General features: G+C 43.7%; 1 protein-coding gene across 3 annotated transcripts in view; it reads right to left on the bottom strand.

Moving 5' to 3' along the window:
* Positions 1-27,148, bottom strand: part of FAM107B (family with sequence similarity 107 member B) — a 210,207-nt gene that overhangs the window by 34,175 nt on the left and 148,884 nt on the right. Inside the window, exon 1 of one of the 3 annotated variants that reach the window (XM_088844069.1) lies at positions 914-1,283. The exons of the other annotated variants lie outside the window; for them this stretch is intronic. The gene's annotated coding sequence lies outside the window, so the exon portion shown is untranslated. Of the gene's footprint in view, positions 1-913; positions 1,284-27,148 lie in introns of those variants that run through there. 3 annotated transcript variants of the gene reach the window in all.

Below are 27,148 nucleotides of genomic sequence, written 5' to 3'. Positions count from 1 at the left end.
CCTTCCACACAAAACTCCCCTTTTTAAATGAAGGGGATTTTGGCAAAAGTTCAAACATAAACATATTTGTCATGGGAGGAGATGCCAGAAAAGGGAGTAAACCACACTGACTGTGAACTTTCTCTGCTTGAACTCCACACATTAACTCAACTCCCCCAGAGGTTTGTCATTCTAGGTTGCCAGGCCTTACCGTGTTCCCTCAGGTTGTCTTACAGTCACAGGAAAACAAAAACAAGGCGCTCCCAGCTCCAAGAGGCTGTCTCTGCAATCTAGACAGTGATTTCAGCCCCCCTCCCCACCCCCGCCATCTAACAGGCCCACCCAACCTACAAAAGCGACACAATCCCCCTTGGGCCTCCACTGGAGCTCTGATTTTCTCCATGTACAGGAACAGGCAAAGGAAAACTTTCAAAATAAGAACGGGGGGAAAATGACAGCAATCTACTTGGCAAGCAAGGAACACAGAAAAACAAAAGCCTGAAAACAAGGAGCCTGCATTTAAACCAGCAGATATTAGGTGCCACCGTGTCTGAAAAGCCTAACATAACACAGCCTTTCTTCTTACTGGAAAGGAAGGAGGCTCGAGGTTAATTAGAAAATAGTCAAGATTCCAAAAATGTATCTATTCCGAGAGCATACAGAGGCCTCAGAGACATAGGCACTTAGCCTGAGTGACAAGCAACAGGTACATCAATCATAACCCAAGTCCTACAGAAACTGGGTGATACTATTCACCTTCATTCCAACAAGATGCTTTAGGGATGTTTATTTTCAAACATAAATTGTTTTATGTACAATTTATGACTACTTCAAAACTCTCATATTTATTTGGTAGCTTCCACCAAGGACATTCTCTCTTAAAATAAAGCCTTAGCCATCGGCCCTTCCTCCCTCCATCCAAGGATGCACTTACCAGTGTCTACAGCCCCAGGTCCTTAGCCAGCAGGGATTAGGACAAGTTCCGTGAGTACTAACACATCCTCCATCAGGCTACTCACTCTGGCATCTCAATCAAATCTGTTGCTTACCAACAATACTATTCTTTTATATGTTTTCCCCAAGTCTTGACACATCCACAGCAGCAATACTGATTAAGTAAGAAAACAGGACAGCTGGTAACTAGCAAAAGCTCTGCTCAACCCCAGTTGCACAGGAAATGGAGAACTCTGCTTCTCTCTCTCCCTGAAGTTACCCAAGTTTGAGATGTTCTTATTTCTTTTGTTGCAACAGGACTCCTTACTCAAGAACTTTGCATCCAGAAACTTCCCATCAGCTTTTGACTTCTCTACAGCTCTTCTCCAAAAGTTCAGAACTTTGTATCTGTTTTAAAATCCACACAACTGGTTAATTAAATGAAAAGGGCAAGGAAAAAGGTCATATCAACACATTCATAATGAAAATTTCTCCTCTACTTACAGCTGATTGTAAAGGAAATCACTCACAGCTTCCAGAAGAACAGTTATAAAATAATTTAACAAGAAACTACAGATGTATCATGATAGCTAATTACTTCCCTGATACCTTAAAAAAAATAAAACCAAGAATCTGAAAAGCTTAATTAAGACAGGATAGTTTTACCTACTTAAATGAAATATTCAAAAGCAAAATATAGTCAAAGGCTATGAAAAATGTTTCATTTTAAAAGTTTTCAAGGTAATTCAAGGAACAAAAATCACTACCCTTTAGTTTATAATCTTACAAATGCCAAACTAAGTATTTAAGAATCCAATTTAAAAATTTTTAATTCAGTCTATAGTACAAAATCTACAAACACAACGGTACATGTGATATTAGAATTAGGAAGGCCACTATCAACTTTATTTTGTAATATCATCCCTGAACCACTGGAGTTAAAATCATAAGCCTTATTTTCTATTTATAAAATATATGTGAGCTTTGGGGGAAAAAACATCTCTGAGTTACCACCGTGTTCCTGAATTTCATTCTGTGAACCCTATACAAAAACCAATGTCAAGGACTCAGCTAAAGAACTTCCCTTCCATGCAACATTTAGACTTGCTCGCAAGCTGATAAACTTTCAAAACCACCTCAGATCAATGCCTTCCAGACTTTGCTGTCTGTAATTGTCTTTATACACAGGGACCCAATGACAAGCCCACACTAAAACAAACTGAAGTAAAAGTTTCCAGAAGCAATACCAGCCTTATGCTATATACACTCTGATAATTATCACTATTTTTTTTTTTTGGTAATACTTCTTGCTTAGTGGCTCAGTTGGGTCTGACTCTGCAATCCATGAACTGTTGCCCTCCAGGCTCCTCTGTCCATGGAATTCTCCAGGCAAGAATACTGGAGTGGGTTGCCATTTCCTACTCCAGGTAATCCTTCTTGTGACTCACTAAATTGATTCTGTGATCCACTAATGGATGCAGCTTGGAAAATCTTATCCTAATTCATTTACTTAACTTTGCCACAGACCGCTGGCAGCACTCCGGGTATGAGGGAAGACACCTGAAAATTTCCAACGGAAATGTAAACTGGAAGACAAAATGTATGCCAACTGTCACCATGACCTCCAGATGGGAAACAAGAACCACGACCTTTTAAAAGCTTATTTGGGCTTCTATTACTACTTTGGCCACCTCATGTGACGAGTTGACTCACTGGAAAAGACTCTGATGCTGGGAAAGGTTGGGGGCGGGAGGAGAAGGGGACGACCGAGAATGAGATGGCTGGATGGCATCACCGACTCTGTGGACATGAGTTTGAGTGTACTCCGGGAGTTGGTGATGGACAGGGAGGCCTGGCGTGCTGTGATTCATGGGGTCGCGGAGAGTTGGACACGACTGAGCGACTGAACTGAACTGAACTGAACTGATTACTAACACTGAAGCCATCATCTTCTCCTCTAATCTTTAAAATACCATTATTCCAATCACTAAAGAATAACCTCAAATCCTTCTAGGTATGTGTGAATGAGAAAAGGAATACAAATTAGAGATTACTTGGAGAATTACATTTGTTCATAGTTCAGTGATAAGCCTTTTTCTCCATGATGACGAACATAGGGAATGGAGATCACCAAGGTGGTATTTTCTCCCCTTATTAAAGTGTTTTTTAAAAGCAGGTTCAACAGTTTCTCTATCCACAAATAAAATGATTGCCATAGTACAGCAATATTTAAAACTAACTTTATGGCATTTGCCTATTTGTTAAAAACTACAGTATAACTCAGCTTCTTGATACCAAAACAATTCTATTTACATAGTGTTTAACAGGACAAAATTCCACAGTTAACTGGAGTGAACAATGAGTAAGAGGGGGCTTCCTCTGGTGGCTCAGTGGTAAACAATCTGCCTGCCAGTGAAGGAGACACAGGTTCGATCCCTGATCCAGGAAGATCCTACATGCCGAGGAGCAACTAAGTCCGTGCACAACTACTGAGCCAGTTCTCCAGAGCCAGTGCTCTGCAACAAGAGCACCTACCGCAATGCGAAGCCCACACGCCACAACTAGGGAGTAGCCCCCACTCACTGCAACTGAAGGACGCCTGCTCATAGCAATGAAGACCTAGCACTGCTGCTGCTGCTCACAGCCAATAATAAATAACTAAATAAAATTACTTTTAAAAATAAAAAGAATCACACGCACACACACACACACACACACACAAAACCAGTAAGAGGAAGTTCTCCAGTACCTGCAACTCAACTGTCCAGGGTCATTTACACCCACCACATGGGAACCTGGCCAGAAAATGGTAAGGGAGGCAACTAAGAATTGATCTGTTTTTCTTCCTGGTAAAAAGAGACATGGAAGCAGTCATGGTGGTTATGAAACAGTAGAAAGAGCTAAGCTTTAAAGTCTGAGGAAGCCAAAGCCAACTGTGCCATGTATTAGCTGGATGACCTTGGTTCAACAATATAAATACTTAAAATGATTACTCAATAAATATTAGCATATGGGTTGAACACAGTCCTAAATGTCCCCACATAATGAATTTCACAACACTGGAGGTAGATTCTGAGTGCCAGAGGGGCTGAAGCAGCGGTCCCCAACATTTTTGGCTCCAGGAACCAGTTTCACAGAAGACAATTTTTCCATAAACAGTGGTTTTGGGATGATTCAAGCACATTACATTTACTGTACACTTTATTTCTATTGAGGTTCCCTGGTAGCTCAGATGGTAAAGCATCTGCCTCCAATGTGGGAGACCCAGGTTTGATCCCTGGGTTGGGAAGATCTCCTGGAGAAGGAAACAGCAACCCACTCCAGTATTCTTGCCTGGAGAATCCCACGGACAGAGGAGCCTGGTAGGCAACAGTCCATGGGGTCACAAAGAGTCGGACACAACTGAGCGACTTCACTTCACTTGACTTATTTCTATTATTATTACACCAGCTCCATCTCAGATCACCAGGCATTAGATCCTGGAGGCTGGGGATCCCTGGGCCAAGGCACTTATCCAAATTCTTACAAGCAGTCATGGAAAGGACAGAGTTCAAACATAAGTCAACTCATTTCAAAACGTGTGTGGGGGCTGCCTTCTGAGCCTGGTTCCTTATTTTCCCTTCTCAGGGTTGCTGTTTAGATTAACATCTGCTAGTAAGGACTCATCACTCCCACGACCCAACATCCCAGCTGCTACCTGCGCAGGTCACCAAATATCTCAGGTGTGTGGGCTTCACCTATTCAAACTCAGAAACTCCTTATCTTTTGTTCAGCAACAGAAACCTTACCTTTTGTTTCCTTCTACCCTCTCACTGCTCCACCCTTCAAACACACCTCCCCTACAAATACCTTTTATTAACCTTAGGAAATATTTCACCAGCACTGCAGGCAAGAGTACATAACACCTATCATGAGTATGTTTACTAAGGGAAGGGAGGTGAGTGTCTAATGTTTGTCTGGCAGGGCCGAGTTGTCAGGCTTCATTCAGAGCCAAGGCAATGACAGGCAGAGAGCACAAAGGCTGGACTCAGATGGCATGGCAGGAGCACCCTAGAACAATCACTAGGGTTAAACTGTGTTTACCCTGTGAGGGCCTGACCAGGGGCAGAATGAAGGCAGGAGAGCCACTGAGCCAGTTGTGGCTGGGGATCTGGCAGGAATTAGAGGGGCAGAGCCTCAAATATGCCAGGAATTCTGCTGAAGGCAATAAACAATCTCATAGTGGAGGGCAGGCTGGCATTAAATCAGTTTTGGAAACAGGAAGTACCGGGGCTGAGTGGTTAATAAGTGTCGACAGAACTTTTCAAAATAGGGTTACATTTCTCCCTTGCTTGCCTGTTCTCCTTACTTGGCAAATGCTACCTCCTCCACTTCCTTACCCCCCAAAAAGTGGGTGAACAGAAGCACTGATAGGCTGGTTCCATGAAAAGAACCAAGCACATCAAACAAGTTAATTTCACCAAGTTGATCAAAGACATGTCAATAATACATCACCCAATCACTGAATCCAGTCTGTTTTAAAAAACAAAGAACTGAACTGCGCATGTGCCCTCAAGGTGTAACAAGCTAGCTATATATGTTAGACTTAAATTATTAGTTGCCATAGTAACAGTGGACAGTAAATGCCTGCATAGATCAGTATTTACCAATTTAGTTCTTTGTTTTACACTATACATCCTACCACTAATTATAATATATACTTTCCAAGAATTAAGAATTCCCCAGTTTGGGTTTCCCTGGTGACTCAGTGGTAAGGAATCAGCCTAACGATGCAGGGAACACAGGTTCAAACCCTGATTCGGGAAGATCCCACAGGCTTTGGGCCAACTAAGCCCAGGCACCACAACTACTGCACTTATGCTCTAGAGCCCAAGAGCTGCAACCACTGAGCCCACGTGCCGCATACTGAAGCCCATGAGCCCTAGAGCCTGTGCTCTGCAGCAAGAAGAGCTACCGCAATGACAAGCCTGTGCAGCAACAAAGACCCAACACAGCCAAAAATAAATATTAAAAAAAAGAAATCACTATTTTCCCAAACCAAAAGGGAATACAACCCATAAGGCTGACTTGGAAAAATACACTCATAAACCCAAAAAGGACACACGTTGAATTTATGAATGTTCAGAAAACAGGACACTGCTGATATATAGCTATTTAACAATCTGAAGAGATACAGTGGCTTTTTACCCTTAGGGAAAAAATTATGAAACTACCTACCAGATTAAATAATATTATTGAACAAAAGTAGATTTCCTAATACATTCATTATTTTAATTAAGTACTGATAACATTATGAGGTTACAGTCATAAGTCATGCAATCGAAAGTCACTCCCACTAACACTACTTTTTTAAAATTTTATTGTAGTTGATTTACAATATCAAGTTAGTTTCTGCTATACAGTAAAGTACATCAGTTATACACATACATACAGCCACTCCTTCTTAGATTCTTTTCCCATACAGGTCATTACAGAGTATTAAGTAGAGGTCCCTGTGCTATACAGTAGGTTCTTATTAGTTATTTATCTTATATATAGCAGTGTGCATACTCACGGACATTTTTATTTAATGCCTGATTATAAAACAAAGATACAAAGTACCCTAGATGAACAACTTTGCCTTTAATCTAGTTTTATTTTGCTTCATTCTCACTTTTTAAAATAAGCTGTTTCCACCTCACTAGCTAAAATCAAATTTTGTTTTCTCTTAAAATGGTTCACTGCCAGTTTTACAAGATCCAATTCAGTGGCTCGAAATGACTGGATGTTACTTATTTCCTCATTATATCGTTACTGACCATTTTCTTTACAATTAATCCAAACAACACATTCTGTCAAAGGACACAGGTTCCAAGCACCAAAAATGCCAGGTCCTGGTCCCAGCTCAGCCACTGCCAGGCTCTGTGGTTCAGAAAAGGATCATGTCCCTAGCGGTCAGTTTCCTCACCTGTGAGCCCCAGACCAGGAGACCAGAGATTCTCACCACTCAGGACAGACAGACACACACACACAAACACCCAGGACACAGACACACACACACACATTGCACTAGGCAACAGTCACGCTCCAACAGAGACAGGCCTTTCTAAGCCACTCCATCTAAGCCACTACCTAACCCCGCAAAGGGGAAATGTGAGAACTATTTTTGCCCATCTTTAGGTATGCATGCTAAGTCGCTTCAGTCTGACTTTTTGCGACCCCATAGATTGTAGCTGGCCAGGCTCCTCTGTCCAGGCAAGAATATGGAAGTGGGTTGCCATGCCCTCCTCCAGGGGATCTTCCCCACCCAGGGATCGAACCCATGTCTCCTGCACTCCTATACTGCAGGTGGATTCTTTACTGCTGAGCCACCAGGAAGCCCTATTTTTTTAGGTATAATACAAAATAATAGGGTGACTCTTCAGAAGATCTGTGACCAGAAGAAATCCAGATTAAATTCTGTATCTGAAATGCAGCCCCTCACTGCTTGTACGCCCAGACTCTCCATGCTTGGAGGTGACCAGGCAGAGTAAGAAAGCAAACCAATAAGACAGCACAGCACTCTTCTCTCAACATTCCCTACAATAAAGAGCACTACTGGATTAATAACAATTGCTCTAAAGAGGCCTTCCATCCAGTCCTCCTCTGTCATCTGAAATGACTGATTTCACCATCAGTAATTTGATATCAGAAATTTACAATAAACTAGTCCATGCCCATTCTTCCCAAAAGCACAGAAGATCTCCAAGTGCTGATGGTGGAGTTTCTGGATTGTTCCTGGCTCAGCTGGGATGCTGTGATTGAAAAAGGAAATACATCAGTCAGTGCTCGGCTTGACAGCCGTCAGCCAGATCACAATATTCTTATCGGTCACAGCCCCGACGAATGACGGTTCTGCTCTTGACACTGCAAAGCTGTGCCAACCACTGGCTGGACTAGCCCCTTACCACGTGTTCTTCCTGCCTGAAACCTGTAGAATGCGACCCAGGCCACCAGCCTGGCCTCACAGCCAAGCCGCAACATTAATTTCAGGGTGAAAATTTAGGGGGTAATCTTGTCACTGTTTGTGCTCAGTCACTAAGTCATGTCTGACTCTTTTCGACACCATGAACTGTAGCCTGCCAGGCTCCTCTGTCCATGGGATTTGCCAGGCAAGAATACTGGAGTGGGTTGCCATTTCCTTCTCCAGGGAATCTTCCCAACCCAGGGATCAAACCCGTGTCTCCTGCATTGCACGCAGATTCTTCACCACTTGAGTCACTTGAGAAGCCCAACCTTGTTATTACTGCTTCTCAAACACACTCAGCAACAGTTTCATAGGTAAAAATGCTGCCCCAATTTTCTCTTCATTATCAAAGAAAAAAATGTTAAAGCAGGAAGCCTGCACTAAGAATTGATATTCCTCCCATGGGACTGTCTTAAAATATAAATGAGGTGAGGTCAGGTCACTCACCACAAGCTTCTCTAAACCCCGACCGTGGCTGTCACTCCCTAACCAGGTGTACTTCTCACACCTCATCTCCTGCATCTCTCTCTAGACCTTACTCCCCGCCCTCCAGTCCCACTGGCCTCCTTTCATTTCTCACCTAGTTTGTGTTCATGCCAATTCCCCCCACCACAACTCATCCCTACCACTGGCTCACCCTTTAATCTCCACTCATACACCATCTGCCCAGATCACCCTATCTAACCTGGGTCCTTCCACCATTTGTGTTTGTCCTAAGTTTGCATAATGCCCCCTAGCCCCGATCTGGAACTGTCCAATTTACTGCTGGGAACATGTTTTTTGATCATCTCCCATCTAGGTTCGGCTCCCCCCGGTAACTCAGCAGTAACAATCTGCCTGCAGTGCAGGAGACCCTGGTTTGATTCCTGGCTTGGGAAGATCCACTCCAGTATTCTTGGACTTCCCAGGTGGCTCAGACAGTAAAGAATCTGCCTGCAATGTCAGAGACCCCTGGGTTGGAAAGATACCCTGGAAAAGGGAATGGCAACCCACTCCAGTAGTCTTGCCTAAAGAAAGCCATGGATAGAGGAGCCTGGTAGGCTACAGTCCTTAGGGTTGCAAAGAGTCAGACTACTGACACCCATGTAGGTATTCTGGCTTCCCAGGTAGCTCAGCGGTAAAGAATCTGCCTGCCAATGCAGAAGATGCAGGAAATAGTTTTAATCCCTGGGTTGGGAAGACCCTCTGGAGTAGGAATCCACTCCAGTATTCTTGACATAAAAATTCCATGGACAGAGGAGCCTGGTGGGCTACAGTCCATGGAGTTGTAAAGAGTCAGACATGACTGAGAAACTGAGCATAAATGCACTGTTCCAAACAGCATGCAATTAGCAGGAACAGAATCAAAGCTTCTGCCTTCATCAAGTCTATCTTCTGTATTGTGGCAATGATTTCAGAGTATATCCTAAATGCTCCCACAGTTCCTGATTATGGTGATGCAATAATAACACTTCTTACGTCTTACTCAGAATCTGTGATACCGTCCAAGCCCAGTCTACCACATTAAAGACAATGACAGAGCCAAGAAATAAAAAGTTCAAAGACTGGTTTCAATTATAAAAGGAAGAAATCAGTAGGTATTTTTGGAGTACATTTCTTAAATTCCAAAATGCTCAACTCACAAAAGCTGACTAAAGTTAAATTAGAATATTTCCAAATTTAATGATGAATGCTTTAAGGGTACCCCCAAGTAGAACAGTCTCAACTGTTTTAAGCAGAGAATAGAATAGTCTTTTAATTTAGTAAAACAATATTAGGACAAGCAATTAAGTGATTTCCTATCACAGTTTATACTTCAAGTCAGGTATGCCTTTGTAAACAGTCTTGGGAGAGATTGCAAACATTAACAGTCACTAGTTTATTAACTAAAGCCACAGAACTTCATGTTCAGTTGGAACTGTCAAAGTAACAATGTTCATATCTTTAAGATGATAAGTAGTGGATGCAAAACTGCTAATTTCCTGCTTTGTGTGTGCTTAGCTGCTTCCGTAGACATTTTAATAATCACTTAATTATATCACAAGGAACATAAAGACGTAACAGAATGGAATCCTCCACTTTCAGGAAAACAGACCATCGGCATATTTGGATTCCAGTCCATAGAGAAAGGACAAAAGCCACCACCGTGTCAGTTACACAACAGCGACTAAACAGGCTTCCTAAATCCAGGTGTTAGCAGGGAGCTCATCCCCAGATGTGAACTGCCCTTTGCAGCTCTGTGTACACACTTCAACTTCCAGCCATACAACTGTGAAGAGAGATACACAACACACCGCTGACAAAGGACTTAGTATAAAATAACTGACAGGTTAATCATATGCTAATTTCCAGGATATTTCTCAACTGCTAAAGGAGCTGTACTATCACCATAGGACAAAATTCTTTTACCATTTTACTTAGATAAGAACCTGTCTTTGCTTGAGGTGTAGCAGAAATGAGGAAAAGTAAATTGTGTTCTTGCTATAAAGTTCCACCATCATACTTTGCTTGAATAAGTCCTGAATAAAGTTTCTCTAATAAATCAATTAATTGTTATCCAAAGAAAGAGGGAAAGTTCTGAGGTTGAAAACAGACATAGAAAAGTTACATTAATCTGATAAATAAATAAAAACTTAAAGGAGGGAAAGGGATCTTAGTTACCACTCCAACTATAAAAACTGGGATTTTTACATACAAGGTAATCTGTGGATGAGGGAAAAGGCTTAACAGACACACTTATTTCCCTGTTTAAAAAAAAAAAAAATTCCCCTCGCCCAAGTTTTGGAGGCAGTGTGATCCTAGAAAATTTGGAAAATCAGAATAGTATGTAGAAAAGAAAATATCATCCATGAATGCATCACTGAACACATACATATTTTGATATATTTTCCTTTCATTTAATACATATGTCTTTTCATTAATTTTTAGCAAAACGAGGGTCAACTAATTAGACAATTTACTACATTTGTAAGCATTCCATCCATGATAAAATACTTTTAAAATATGGTTGCATAACATGGCATTAAACTGGTTCACTTTTCCTTCTTAGTCAAACAGAAAAGTAATTTAATGAATTTTAACATTAATAGAGTAAGAAAAAAACCATTGTTATGGTGTAAGAATCCACACTGCACCATCCATAATTCCCTGAAAAGGTTATTTCAGTACTTCCACCTTAACCAGCTTTGTAGCTGCATGAGATTGAATTTTCTGCATATATTTCAACTGAAACAACCTACAACAGACTGAATGCAGAAGCAGACATGAGAACTGAGTTATTTTCTATTATAGCTGCTGATGAAATAGATTTGCAAAAAGGTAAAACAATGCCACTAGCCTCACTATGGTTTCAATTTTGCAGAACAGTTTTGCTCCATTTTTAAACATAATTGAAGAAATGTGCACAAAAGTAAAATCATGTTCATCTTTTTATTTTCTGTTTTGGAAACATTTTTCATTACAAATAATCTTTTCCTAAACTGTAATGGGTTTACAGTTATTTTTGTCATTTTTAAGTGAAATTTTTCAACTTTCTCAGTTTTAATTCCTTACAATAAATAATCAATAGATATTACAACAGGCAAAGGTCTTTCAGGGGCCACAAGTAATGGGTTGGCCAAAAAGTTCATTTGTGTTACACTTCATAAGATGGTACAGGAAAACACGGTCAAACTTTTTGGCCAACCCACTGCTTTGTAACAGTGTAAAGGGGTCCTGAGATCCAAAAGTTTGCGAGCCACCATGTATGCATGTGAGAGCTGGACTGTGAAGAAAGCTGATCGCCGAAGAATTGATGCTTTTGAACTGTGGTGTTGCAGAAGACTCTTGAGAGTCCCTTGGACTGCAAGGAGATCCAACCAGTCCATTCTAAAGGAGATCAGTCCGGGAGGACTGATGCTAAAGCTGAAACTCCAATACTTTGGCCACCTCATGCGAAGAGTTGACTCATTGGAAAAGACCCTGATGCTGGGAGGGATTGGGGGCAGCAAGAGAAGGGGACAACAGAGAATGAGATGGCTGGATGGCATCACCGACTCGATGGACATTAGTTTGAGTGAACTCCGGGAGTTGGTGATGGACGGGGAGGCCTGGCGTGCTGTGATTCATGGGGTCGCAAAGAGTCGGACACAACTGAGCGACTGAAATGAACTGAACTGAAGCTGGAGAAAAAAGGGTCTCCTTAAACAAATAAACCGATGTATTATTTTGTTTGTTTATAACAAATGTCTACTCAAAATGAGAATTCTCCAAGCCCTTTGATAGATAAGGAGTGTCTTGTGTCTTTGTTGAATGGAATCCTTCCTCTTCTGGCCCACATTTAGTTTATAAATAATCAGGTCCCCAAATACTTAATGTATTTCAACCCTTTGTTACCAAACACTTTTTTAAAGCAGATATTGCAAGGAAAACAGGACCCTGGGAAATCAGAGATATAGATCTCTGACCACAACTACCTCTCCACTTGTTGTTTAAAGAAAAAACAGAATAAATTATCGAGACATCTGGGGTAAGAGCAGAGTGAGTCAGATGATGGTACCTGATACACACTTATCGTCACAGTTATCATCTGTTTTTACTTCCTTCTACCAAACTATACAAGCTATTCTGTCAACTCGGCAGAGTCAGTGACACATCCTCCCTCCCAACCACCAGGCCCAGAACTCGATGGAAATAAGAAAACACCCACTTAGTGCCTGTTCAGTTCAGTTCAGTTCAGTTCGGTTGCTCAGTCATGTCCGACTCTCCGCGACCCCATGAATCATAGCACGCCAGGCCTCCCTGTCCATCACCAACTCCCGGAGTTCACTCAAACTCATGTCCACAGAGTCGGTGATGCCATCCAGCCATCTCATTCTCTGTTGTCCCCTTCTCCTCCCGCCCCCAACCTTTCCCAGCATCAGAGTGTTTTCCAGTGAGTCAACTCGTCGCATGAGGTGGCCAAAGTATTGCAGTTTCAGCTTTAGCATCAGTCCTTCCAGGATTGATCTCCTTTAGAATGGACTGGTTGGATCTCCTTGCAGTACAAGGGTGCCTGTTACAACTTTACTTTCTAATCAACAAAACTCCAGTCAAAAAGCCCAAAACTGTCATATCATTATAGATATTCCTAGCATCTCCAGAAGAGTAATTCTTCTCTACCCTTGTCCTGTTTTTCCAAAACATATGGTTTCTACAAAGGAACCAGTCACAGTTGTTGTTGTTTTTTTTTTAAATCAGGTTGAAAATAAAAAACTCTTTCATTATTTACTGTGACTTCCCTGGCAGTCCAGTGGCTACGACTCCATACTTCCACTTCAGGAGGCATAGGTTCAACCCCTGGTTGGGGAACTAAGATCCCACATGCCCATGGCATGGTGAAAATGTTAATTAATTTTAAAAAGTAATTAATTAAAAAAACATTTATTGCAGGTGTAGCAGGTGCCCATCTCCCCAGTACTGAGGACAAAGCAGTGAACAAAACCAAGTCCCTGCTCTCATGAGGCTCACATTCTAAGAGGTAAAGCAGACCCTTTACCTCTGCTGGAGAAGACATGATAGGTGCTGGGTTTGAACAAACAAAGCCCAGGAGGCCCTGAGAATAGGAAGATCATCTGGATGAAATACAGACCCAGAGGGACCCCTTCATAGCCAAGTGGAAACAGAGACCTCAAATACAAGATGGATCAGAAGAAGAGAGAGGGAGCTCAAGACAGGAGCATAGCAAAACCAGAGATCCAAACTCACCTGGGGGCATGGTGGAGCCGTTCGCCAAAATGGATGCTCTAAGATAAACAAGGTAGATCACAGAGAACAGCGAGATCCCCATGATACACACGGTGCTTAGAGGCCCGTAAAGCATACACATCAACATATATAATAAAAGAAGCACTGGACATGGTGCTTGAGCTCGGCAGTCAAGATAAGGGCTGGGTGTATAGATTTGGAAGCCCCAAATCCATAAGCAACTGAAGCTAAGGAAACCGCTCATATTACTCATAGGGTGATAAAGGTGCCCTCCAAAACCCCCAAATATCAAAGGGAGGACAAAGAAGAGGAGTCTGCCAAGAAGACCCAAGGGGAGGATCCAGAAAGAGAAGAGAAGGCAGGAGAGAGCAAGATCTCAGCAGTTCAGGGACATGAAAATGTTTCAGAAAGCAGGATGTTCTTAGGGGTGGCCACTAATGTAGCTACCAATAAACAGGACCTTCTAAACCACCTTCCTTAGTTACAGAAAGAGAATTCGTCTATGAATGAAAGCTTTCAAAAGCTAAGCCATTATTACTTAAGATGGTATGTACTGATTGCTATTGAAAATTTTCAGTTTTGTACATTTTTATTTTTAAATTTATCATTATCATTTTGGCTACACCATGTGGCAGGCAAGATCTTAGTTCCCTGACCAGGAATCGATCCCAAGCCCCCATGCATTGGTGTTGGTGTGGGGTGTATGTGTGTGTGTGATCTGTTTGTCTACATCAACATTACCTTGTCACCAAATATCTGTGCACATCTAGGCGAGACAGCAGTGTGAAGCAGTAGGGAGCAAAACAAGTCAAAAACACTGTGGAAATTATGACACCACAATGAAGGACAGCATTTAAATCCCCTTGGGTCATTAGACAGGTATGAACAGACTGAAAATACTGTTTCCACAATGGACACCCAAAAACAGCACCCCCCACCAAGGAATAGGCAGCAAATTGAAACCAAGGCCTACCAGAGTGTCTTGTTGCTGTTTTCACAAGTTTGTGCATCTTATACCCACAACCATCAGAGAGACAGTGGAGATAAGAAGCAAAACAATTACAAAGCAAATAAAATTCTGCTAAAATAAAGCACGTCAACACACACATCAGTCCTGTAATTTTCACTGGAGAGTCACATTGTACCGGAAGTGGAGATCTTCAAAGAAGAAGCACAATTTAATCACCAGGAGCCCAGGCACTGGATGAAACATGGATAAAATAATGGAGACAAAACTTACTGAATGTTGAAAGATATTCTTAAAAGGTGAGCAAAGGGCAACTCATCCAGAGTTTGAGAAGAGATACTCAGGCATTTGAAGAAATTGTTGGGTGAAAAAAATTACTTTACAACTGCAAGACAGCCTCTTACAGAGCTCTCTCCCTGGCAAAGACATGACACCCCGAACTATAACAAGACGTGACTTTTTATTTAGTCTTGTATATGTCTGATGTTTAGTTAAACCCACTAGTTCAAGTTCACACATCTGAAGGACTATTCAATGACCCAGGGGACGATCTCAAGGTTTACTATGACCTCAGATATACACATATTTATGCTTTCATCATGAACATTCAACATTTTAAAACCCATCCTTCAGAAAGATAAAGTTTGCCCAGAAAAGCACCCCACACATGTTACCTACAAGGCATAAGCAACCACACATTAAAGAGGATATATGTTAATCTCTTCAGAATTATTCAGGCTCCTCGTTCAAGGCAACAGATGAAAAGACCACAGTAGGAACGCACCTCCAATAGTAATGCTTTTTTCCAGTGATAAAAGCAAGGCACCCAGAACAAGAATTTACCACCACCACCACCACCACCACCTCTCCCCCACCAAGAAGCTCTCTTGCTGGAAATTTTTAAAATGAGAACGAAAGTTCAAAGGGAGTCACTGCAGCAACTTCAAAAAGCAGGAAAGTTTGCATACCCATCTCTGGGTGCAACTGCATGACTTCATCTGGCATAGAAACGAGAGCAAACAATGAAAAACAAACCGTCCGACGCTGGACCCTGGTACCGGTTACCGACCTTCCAGACGGAACACACTGTCTCTGAACACACTGTCTCCAGCAGCACATGTGCAGAAAAACATCCGCAGAGCTTACAAGTAAATACCCTCTATACAGGCTAATTGAAACCTATCAATGAAAGCAAACATTTCCCCCTAAGAATCAGCTCCCTCAATAAGTGGTATAAACACACACACACCCCGCAAATGCACTGGGATCACACTCACACATACACACACTCACACACACCCCGCAAATGCACTGGGATCACACTCACACACACCCCGCAAATGCACTGGGATCACACTCACACATACACACCCCGCAAATGTACTAGGACACATGCACACACACACGTACACACACACACACCTGAAAATGTACTGGGATCACACACACACACACCCACAAATGCACTGTGATCTCCCCAGGTCTGCATGTGCACCATCCCCAGCCTGACATTCACACACCTTGATCACCCTTGATTGACCTTTCCAACTACTTATAATCCCCTTCCCAACTAGAGGGGGACTCCCTGGTGGCTCAGTGGTGAAGAATCCAACTACCAATGTAGGAGTCTCGTGTTTGATCCTTGGGTTGGGAAAATCCCCTGGAGAAGGAAATGGCAAGCCACTCCAGTATTCTTGCCTTGCCTGGGAAATCCCATGGGAAGAGGAGGCTGGCGGGCTACAGTCCAGAAGGTCGCAAAGAGTCAGACACGACTTAGTGACTGAACAACAACAACCCCAACTAAAGGAGGTGGAATTCTAACATTCTCTGTTACCCCCACAATCTTTGTAGCATCCAGGCTTTGAGATAATGCGAACCTACACTTTTAATGATCTTAATTCATGACATTACAGTCCACTCGTGAAATACGCTGGGATGTTTCTATTTTGGGGGGAAGCATTTAATACAGTGGGGGAAAAAAAGCATCAGGAGAGGAGGGTCTTGAGCATTAGTCCCCATTTCATACAAATATCTAAGTGACCTCTGGGCTGAAGGGTCTGTCCCTCTAAAACCAAGGAAGTTTCCTTCTAGGGCTAGATTACCAATACTAAATTAGTAGGAAATACCAAGTCCAGATCAAGACAAAGAGTGTGACAAAACAACCGCAGAGGCGTGATCAAGACACAACATCCCATGAGCTGACCTCAGCTCTGATCCACGGTCCACGTCAACTCCTACACCAAGCCTGCTCCCCGGGAGCTGTAGACTCTCCCAGGCACGCAGCCCCATCTCATTCCGCGCCCTATAGCAGGGAAGGACCCCAGAGACAGGAGAAAGTTCCAGGGAAAACCCTGAAAACTACTTACAAACAATGCTGTCTGACTCCCACTGAACCCACCTGAATTCCTTCTAAGGATATCACTCTAGACACGTGATGCTTAAAACAAACAAGGAGGCAGACTTAACCTGCTCTTCAAGCTCCTACTTTCCTAGCCCATCCCTCCCAAAACACAGGAAGCACTGCAGAGTTCTCTACATGATGAGTGCCATAGACCCGGGAGATGCCGAAGTATTCTGCTCTACAATGCCCCACCAAAAAAATCAGTATGGTTTAGTACAACATACACACATACACACACACACACCACACACACACATATACACTACACAAAACAGTACTGATCCTTAACACAGGCAAATGTTTCCTACTGTATGTTTTTAAATGCTGACTATAACCCACAGTATAAAAGACAGATCTGTCAACAGATAGATGTGTTAACAAAATATAGCGGATACATACAATGGAATACTATTTAGCTTTAAAAAGGAATGAAATTCTGACTCATGCTACAACATGGATGAACCTTGAAAACATTATGCTTAGTGAAATAAAAACAAGCCACAAGATGACAAATACTGTGTGATCCCACGCAGTATATGAAATACCTAGAGTCATCATTTTCATGAGGACAGAAAACAGAGGGTGGGTACCAAGGCAGGTGGAGGGCGGACAGGGAGTTAGTGTTTAATGAGGCCAGGGTTTCCATTTGGGGAAGATGAAGACAGTTCTGGAGATGGATGACAGTGATGGCTGTACAACAATGTGAATGTGCTGAATGCCACTGAACTAGCTATACACTCAAAAACGGTTAAAATGGTAAATTTTATACGTATATTTTATCAAGTAAGAAACAGGAGTGGGTCACCTGGGGACCAACAATTCGAGATGGGCCTATGAAGATGGGATGGGGGAGTCTCCTGGGACTGAGGTCCAGGTACACAGTGTCAGAAAACAGTTAAAGGCCGAGGGCATAGGATTAGGCCTGGCCTTGAAGTCACTGGCCTTTCATTCATTTTAATTCACTAAGGAAACACTAACCTGATCCTCCTAATTGGCCTCCCAAGATCCCGACTTCATGCCAAGTTGTTGCTGTTATTCAGTCGCCCAGTCATGTCCAATTCTTTGCGACCCCATGGACTGCAGCACACCAGGCCTCCCTGTCCCTCACCATCTCCTAAAGTTTGCCCAAGTTCATGTCCATTGCTTCAGTGATGCCATCCAGCCATCCCAATCTCTGACGCCCTCTTCCTTCTCCTTCTTCCCTCAATCTTTCCCAGCATCAGGGACTTTTCTAATGAGTCAGATGTTCTCATCAGATGACCAAAACACTGGAGCTTCAGCTTCAGCATCAGTCCTTCCAATGAGTATTCAGAGTTGACTTCCCGTAAGACTGACTGGTTTGATCTTGCTGTCCAAGGGACTCTCAGGGGTCTCCTCCAGCACCACAGTTTGAATGCATCAGTTCTTTGGTGCTCAGCCTTCTTTACATGCCAAGATGGAAGCTCAAATCATGTATTCTGCAGAACACTTTTCCCAAACGTTTCCCTCTGCGGCTTACAGAGAAGACAGACCATTCGGTTATCCTTGGTAATTACTACCTAGCACCCTCTTATCCCCTGCTGCTCTGCAGGTAGAAGCCATTTCCCCTACCAGAAGGACACCTGGCAGTCCAGCAAAGGCCCACATGTGAGAACAAAGCAGCGTCTCTATACTGGAAACCTTGATTTCATGGACTTTCTGTTCCAGTGGTGGGGCAAGGGCAGGAAAAAGAAGAGCAAGAAACCAGTGAGCAGACAAGGTGTCTGCAACACGCCTGAGAAGGAGGGCAAGTGGGCAGGTAAGAGACTGCAGGTCAGGGGCTGGCTCTGGAAAGGGTGATGGAGAAGCTCAGGACCCAGGATGAGCTTTCCAGACTGCAGCTCTGGAGAGCCTGTCCAGCCCCAGGCAAGCATGAGCTTGGCTTGTGTAGGAAAAACAGAAAAGAGGCCAGTGTGGTTGGAGCACACAGAAGAGGAAAGTGGCTGAAAACTAGGTCAGGGAGGCGGCAAGGCGAGGCCAGCTTCTGGTCGACTCTCTCACTTGTAAAAGCGGCTGATGTAGGTCTCAGAGTTCAATATCACTGAACACGGTGGGACTCAACTGGCCTGAAAGAAACTAAAAGCCACCTTCCCCTGCCCCCAGCCTGATAAAGTCATCAAGAGATCCCAGGGGACATCTAACTTGGGCTTCATCTGCAGGGGCCCACAGTCACGGTAGTTTTGTTTTTTATTTATTTTGGCTGTGCGTGTCTTCACTGTGGCATGTGGCATCTTTAGTTGCTGGATCTAGTTCCCTGACCAGGGATTGAACTCAGGCCCCCTGCACTGGGAGCACTCAGACTTAGCCACTGGACCACCACGGAAGTCCCACCGCAGGAGTTTATAAATCAAAGCCCAGGTAAGGAGATAGGCTGTAGGGAGTTGAGGCTGACTGATCAAGATTATGTAGGATGCTTTTCAGGGCTGACAGCTTCAGTTCAGGCATTCTGCTGCTGTAGTCTTGGTAACAGCAGATAAAACTCCAGACACATTAAAATAAAACCCATCTCCAACCAAAGAACCCATTATCAACATCCTGTTTGCTGCAAGTAACCCAAAGGATTCAGGTTTTCTAAGCCACTCCCAATTTTAAATATTCTTCTTTGTCAACCCCAGAAACGCATTCTCGGTTCTCACACAACTCCCTCTGCTCATGATCAGAGGAAAGATGGTGACCATACCTCTAGGAGATAGATAACAGTTCCAAAAACAGCACCAGAGTACTCAGGTTTATGTTATTATCAATACCCACATTTTTTAACACTGAAGTGAATGCTGACTGTATTATATGCAGGCACTCTGCAACTGTACTCGCTGTATTCTTGTAAAACTCCATGAAGTGTGTACTATTATTATGCCCATTTTACTGATAAAGCTATTAAATAATAAACTGCAGGCCCAGAAGGTGGAACCAAGCAGCTTGATTGAGAGCCTCCGAACTCACATGACTTCTCTATTTAAAGAAACTGGACAGAGAAAAATATACGTTAGATGGCAGTTATCCAGGCAGAGAGAGGAGGACATGTCCTTTTTCACCAAACTAATAAGACAATCTAGGTCTTATTTAAGATCCCAGAGTTAGGTCTCTTTGGAGAAATGTATGTAACCCAGAACCAAACAGACTATATGGAAAGGATCTGCTATTCATTAACCACAAGTGACATGAAATGCAGAACCATGGAATGCACCAGAGAGCTCAGACAACAAGAAGCAAGCTCACCTTCCTGGGCAAGCAACCACCCACCGGCCCATGGCCCTTTTCCATTTTAATAACCTTTCATCTAGGGGCGATCACAAGCTGGCAGCACAGTTCTCTGTTTATATTTTTAAAAAAGGGGTCACAGAATTGGTGGCCTGACAGGGCACCCCACCCAACTTGTAAAGATAGGGTGGGTGGAGATGCAGGAAGAAGACAAGGCCCCACCCAACCAACCGGCACATTTACTCGCCAACATCAGCTGTGGGAAGGATGGGGAGAAGTTCGTAGAGGAAGTAATTAACCAACAGAAGCCAAGGAAAGGAAAACACACAGACACACAAGACCCTTCCACTCACTGGAAGGGTATTTCCACACTGCAGTGGGACCCTCTGCAGTGTATCAGCGTATAACCTGATTCTTCTCAGGTTCCAAGGCCCGGGGATACAAACTAAAGTAAGGGACAACACTTTCCCCTTAAAGGATCTGCTCTGTTGTTGCTGCTGCTGTTGTTGTGTATGTGCATGTGTTTGTCTGTGTGTCTTTCAGGGCAAGCCCTTTGCAGAGCGGGTTTCAAGCTCAGGAAATGTGGGACCAAGTAAACATTGCTTTTAAAAGAAACTTCAGGCTCCTCCTGCACACCTCGGATGCTCACCCACACTGAGTCTGAAACAAAGTCTGACAGCAGAGGTCCAGCCTTCCCCCAGAGCTTTATGAACGTTAGGAAGCTGGCCCAGCCCCAGTCAACAGCCAGCCATACTCAGGGTATGAAGCCGGCATCTGAGCCCGACCCAGAGCAGCAGTGGTTACTTAGGAAGAAGCCCTGACCCTGAGGAGGATGAGATTAGGACGACAAGGTCCTGCCCTGGGAGTTTCCAATCAGAGATGGAAAAGCGCAGTCCACGATCAAGTGACCACAGAGAAACCCAAAGGTGCAGAAGTCCCTCCTGCAGGGGCGAGGTACAGCCCGGGGCCGGGGCGGGGGAGGCGGGCCACACAAGCCTTCTGAGCCTTGCTCCCAATTCACCCCAAACAAAACTATCAAAGCACAAGACCCTATCAGATATTAATAGCTTGTCACCTCTCCTTCTGTGGAATACAGCTCTTATCAGAAGCACAGAGAACCCAGGGCAAAGGGAACAAGAAACATGCAGGGTGTGTTATCAACAGCCCCAGACGGCACCCTGGGCTCTGTTCCCCACCCCACCTACCTCCCCTCCCCCACACCCCAATGGCCAGACCTCAAACAAGACTTTCCAAAGTCGTTCTCAACAGGATGACCAGTAAAAGGACACAAAGCACCCTCCACCTCCACTCTTCCTCCTTTCTTCACCAGTCCCTGCCACCAGGGTGCTACTGGGGATGGGGCGCCAGCACCCAGGAAGCCCCAGGGAGAGAGCAGGGTCTCCTAAGGAGCGCCAGGTGAAGAGGTGCAATTAGATATGCTGCTGGTGCAACCGAGTGACAGTTTATAGCATAGCGGATTGCTGCCCAAACAGAAGGAAAACCAAGAGAAAAGAATGCTGAAAAACAGAACATAATGCTAACACAGAACATTCTTCAGAGTTCAAACAAGGAGCAAAGAGATAGCAGCCAAGCTCCCTCATAAGACAGGTAATAAACCTTAGGCTTACAGAGGAACCTCATGTCAGACAAAATTTTGATGAGGATTTTTTTTATGCACACAGCAACTACTTACCTGAAACTGAGGAAATATACAAAGGATGATGATATGATCTATCAACCAAACCAGGTCCCTTTAAGCGTGGATGAAGGCTCTACTAAAGTTACACTGTGCAAAGAAGACACGGATCAAGCTGCCTGCAGACAACCTAGGAGGTACCAGATGGGCTGCTCTCTTGCCATTCACTGCTAACCCTGGGTCCCTCTTTACTTATAAGGCTCCCCTCATTTAGCAATCAGTTCCTGCGCTTACAGGAGCCCAGAGACCAACAAATAAACAGATGAGGACCTTTATCCAGCATCCTTGGACTCCTGGCTATGGGTGACCTACTGACCTGATTCTCTGCTCTGCTGGCTGGCTCACATTCCTGACCCAGAGCTTCACTCTCACTTCTCATCACATCCTCCCGACTTCACTTCCATCCTGAACCACTGAAAACCTTCCTTCTCTACAGAACTCATCTTTGTTTCTAAGATGCTTGCCTATAGGTCCTAAACCTCAGCTCACACAGGCTGAATGTCTGCATCTCCCCAAGACTCACTGCAGAAACCTTAACTCCCAAAATGATGGTATTTGGAGAAGGGCCTTTGGGAGGTGATAAGGCCATGAGGGTGGAGCCCTCACAAATGAGATTAGTGCCCTTATAAGAAAAGACACAAAGGGGATCTCTGTTCGCCATGTGGGGATACGGCAAGACAGCCGTCTGCAAACTAGGAAAAGGGCCCTCAATGAGACATCAAATATGCCAGCAACTGATCCTGGACTTCCAGCCTCCAGAACTGTGAGAAATGCATGTCTGCTGTTAAGCTGCCTGGTCTGCGGTGTTTGTTACGACACCCGAGCTGGCTAGCAGCCACATCCACACCCTTGAGCCCAGTGGTCTCTCTGGCCCTTCATCCTCAGCTTCCTAACCCATCTCTCCAGCTACCTCTGCTTATACAACTAGCACAGCACTTCAGGTGCAGAAAGTCCACAAGAGTGGTAGGGCTGACACAGGTACTCTGAACCTGTGGCAAACTCAAACTGGGTCCTAATGGAACTAACCTGTTTTGTTCCATCAGGTGAAAATAACCAGGTGTGATGTCACATCCAGACCTCAGTGTAAGGGGAGCAGACACAGGGAGGACACGGATGTTGGTTAGCACCTACCTGCAGGCACTATGCCAGGTGTTTTACCTTCAATACCTGCCTAAGACTCACACTGTAGAATCGAAAACACTGGGCTCACAAAGAGAAAAGAACTTACCTCCCAAGGTCAGTCTGACAGAAGGGTCACCTCCTTCTCAAATGCCAATGTTAGAACCAATTGATGACAACCAACACTTGAAAAAAGACTTGCAGGGAATGGTGATGTGAGAAGCACTCTTCCAAAATCATGGAAAGAACTCATGTATTTACTCTTATATAGTCTCATTTATTTACATTGAAAGACCTCATGTATTTATTTAGCCCATAGGAAGTAGCTTAGCCCTAGAAGTCGAAATGTGGACACCAGACAACATTAGCAAAGACTGTTCTCAGGTATTTAAACAAACACCGTGGTTTCTGCTTATGGTATAAGTAACTTTTTTAATGTTGAACATTTTAAAGACTTCATATTAGAATGAATAAGAACATACACATCAAAAAAAAGGAAAGAAAGAAAGAGGTTTTTTTTAGGATGACAGAACTATGTGAGGTTTTTCTTTAAAATGTTCTGCCAGTGCAGGGGACACCAGTTTGATCCCTGGTCCCGGAAGACCCCACTTGCAGGGCAACTAAGCCCGTGTACCACAGCTACTAAGCCGGTGCTCTAGAGCCCGAGAACCACAACTACTGAAGCCCACATGCCTAGAGTCCGTGGTCCACAACAAAAGAAACCACTGCAATGAGAAAGCCCAGGCACCACAATGAAGAGTAGCTCCCACTTGCCACAACCAGAGAAAAGCCCAGGCAAAGCAATGAAGACTCAGCACACACACACACACACACACACACACAACACATTATTCTTTTTCTGCAATAAAATCATTGCCAACATCCTAGGATGCCAGAAACTATGACGTTTTCTCTTCTGTTTTTGCTTGTGCTCTTCTCTGGTGGCAAGTGCCAGTCCATGGGGTCAATGGGGGTAGGCAAGGAATGTCAGAGCAAAGGAAGCTGTGCTGGATTAGCCATCAAGGGAAGAGAGGTCTCGTCCTAGGTCTACATTAAGGAGACTTGTAAGACGTTGGTGTCCTAGCTTCTCTGAGCACCAGCTTTACATACAGAACTCCATATTCTAGAAGGCCTTGGCCCCCTTCAGAGTCTCAGGCTTACAGAGAACAGAGAGTGACATACTTGAGAGAAACGGTGGGATGTGTATTTAAAGAGGGCTATGAAATGAGTCATCTGTGAGTAAAACGTAATTTATCTCCATTTAAAAAGTCATATTAATCTACATGGCGGTGGTAGAGAGAACATCTAACGTCTTACAATTACTGTGAAGAGGCTATAAAAAGGCAGCATTTGAAATGAGTCAGGGCTGCACCACGGTCCACCGAGAAGCCCATGCAAGCAGCATCTCCCAGGCTATATCTGCAGGCGGCTTTGTTTCGAACACAAATGGAGAGGGGGGAGAAAAAACCAGTGTTGGCTGAGCCCATCATTGCAGATTCAGCTGTATGTCTGACACAGGAAGCTCACGAAGAACTGCAATTTAGAAAACAATTCTACTCTGGGCACCCATACAGATAGCTGCAAAACCAACTGGGTTTTTGTTGGTTTTTCTTCTATCACAAACTGTTTCAAGTCACCCATGCACCAGGACACAAAACATTTCCAAGTGGAGATTTCCCTGGACGTTACCAGGGTCTCCACATTTCCCTTACTCCCTCATATACTCAAGACGACACAGACCATCTCGCCAGAACGACACATCTGCGGCACCCAAACCAGGCTCTGTGAGGGCAACACGGTCAGAAACAAGGTGAGTCTTGCAGGCTTCAGAAATGAGAAGCTAACACTCAATACCACCACCCTCTCCCATTTCCAGAAGCAACGTCTCACCTCCATTGCTCCCTCTCCATCATCCTTCACACCCTTGCTCCCAGAAGCAGACCTGCTCCTGATTAAATCTCTGCCATAGGACTGCCTGGAATGTGATAGAATGAGGAAGAGGAGAGAGAGGAGGAAAAGGAGGAGGAGAAGCAAGAGATGAGGAGGCTTTCAAGGAAGGCCTGCTGCAAGGAAATGCCTTGGAGAGGTTTCCTAGAACTTAAAGCTTAGATGGTTTTTTTGTTTGTTTTTAAGAACGCTCAAAGGAACTTTTTTACCTTCCCAAACTCTTTTAAATACTGAGTAGTCAAGTTACTTATTGTTTTCCATTGACCATATTTACACATTAGAGTTGGTGGATTTAATATAAATCTTGAGAGTAAATGGAAAGCCATGGATGGAAAGGCAAAGTTTATGGGCTGTCAGGAATAATTCCTTTAATAAGGAATAATAAAGTTAAAATAATAATAGTGATAAGGGGGAGGAGGGAGGGAGAAAGAAAAGAAAATAGGGCTAAAGTAAAAGGCAGAACCAGAGGGTGAATAAACAGTATCAGCAGTGAATAAACAGTACTGTGCCCCAGTATCAGCACAGAAGAGTTCCAGGACCACCACAAACACCAAAGGCTAGATAAGATGATCTCTAAGGCTTCCTCAAGCTCAAACCCTTTGTGACAATGCAGGGTAGTTTCTAATTTCAAATTCTTCTAGGTTCCCGGTTGTCACATCTTTATGATATACTGGTCACAGCTACGATGTATTTGATATCAAGATGTGCAAGATCCTTAGATGAAGTATTTGCATATAACCTAAGAGCATCCATCCTCCGATACACTTTAAAATCATCTCCGGATTACTTATAATACTTAGTACAATGCAAATATTATGTAAATAGTTGTGTACACACAATATAGATGTTTTGCAAATAATTATCAGAATGCCACAAATTCAAGCATTTTAGAACCTTCTGGAATTTATCAAAAGTTGGTTGAATCCATAGATGCAGAACCTGCAGATACAGAGGGCCAACTCTATCTGAGTTCCGTGTGATCTTGGATAAATTATGGACGATCTCTAGGCCTCAGTGTCCCCCGCAGTAAAATACAGTCAATTACAGTCCTCCATCCTGGGATAAGGAGCCCATAAACGACATACAGAGAGCATTCAGAACGTGTGTAAGAAACACCCACGTGTTAGTGACTGGTATTGTGGGATGAGTTCCAGTTCCAAGTCAACCACTAATGACCTATGTGGTCTCGGGTAAGGTAGTTAACACATCTGAGTGTTGGTTTATTCACCAAAAAATAAATGAGTCTAAATGAGATGATCTCTTGATCTCTAAGGCTTCCTCAAGCCCAAATCCTTTGTGACAACACAGGGTAGTTTCTAATTTCAAATTCTTTTAGGTTTCTAATTGTCACACCTTTCTGATGTACTGATCACAGCTGCTGCTGCTACAATTTACTTAATACCAAGTGTCAGGTCACAGGCACAACTCCTAATCATGAGACTGTGTCTGTGGGGATCCTAGAAGCTGCTTTATAAATATCCTTTTCATGCTATAGTTTTCCAAGAATATACGGCCTATTTGGTAAAGAATTTGTCTGCAATGCAGGAGACCTAGGTTCGATCCCTGGGTTGGGAAGATCCCCTGGAAAAGGAAATGGCAACCCACTTCAGTATTCTTGCCTGGAGAATGCCATGGACAGAGGAGTTTTGCAGGCTACAGTCCACGGGGTTGCAAAGAGTCAGATACAACTGACTAACACACTTACTTATATGCTGGCAAAAGGCGAGCCTGCCTATGGCAAGAGGAAACAATGTATTTCCATCCCAGTTCAGTTCAGTCGCTCAGTCGTCTCTGACTCTTTGCAACCCCACGAATCACAGCACGTCAGGCCTCCCTGTCCATCACCAACTCCCAGAGTTTACCCAAACTCATGTCCATCAAGTCAGTGATGTTAACCAACCATCTCATCCTCTGTCATCCCCTTCTCCTCCTGCCCCCAATCCCTCCCAGCATCAGGGTCTTTTCCAATGAGTCAGCTCTTCGCATCAGGTGGCCAAAGCATTGGAGTTTCAGCTTCAGCATCAGTCCTTCCAATGAACACCCAGGATTAATCTCCTTTAGAACGGACTGGTTGGATCTCCTTGCAGTCCAAGGCACTCTCAAGAGTCTTCTCCAACACCACAGTTCAAAAGCATCAATTCTTCGGCGATCAGTTTTCTTCACAGTCCAACTCTCACATCCATACATGACCACTGGAAA

Source organism: Moschus berezovskii, chromosome 15 (assembly GCF_049115385.1).
Source record: "Moschus berezovskii isolate FMDL1 chromosome 15, NW_MosBer_1.0, whole genome shotgun sequence".
NCBI classification, from domain to species: Eukaryota; Metazoa; Chordata; class Mammalia; order Artiodactyla; family Moschidae; genus Moschus; species Moschus berezovskii.
Note: the sequence above shows the minus strand (reverse complement) of the source record. Positions and strands in the feature narration are given on the sequence as shown.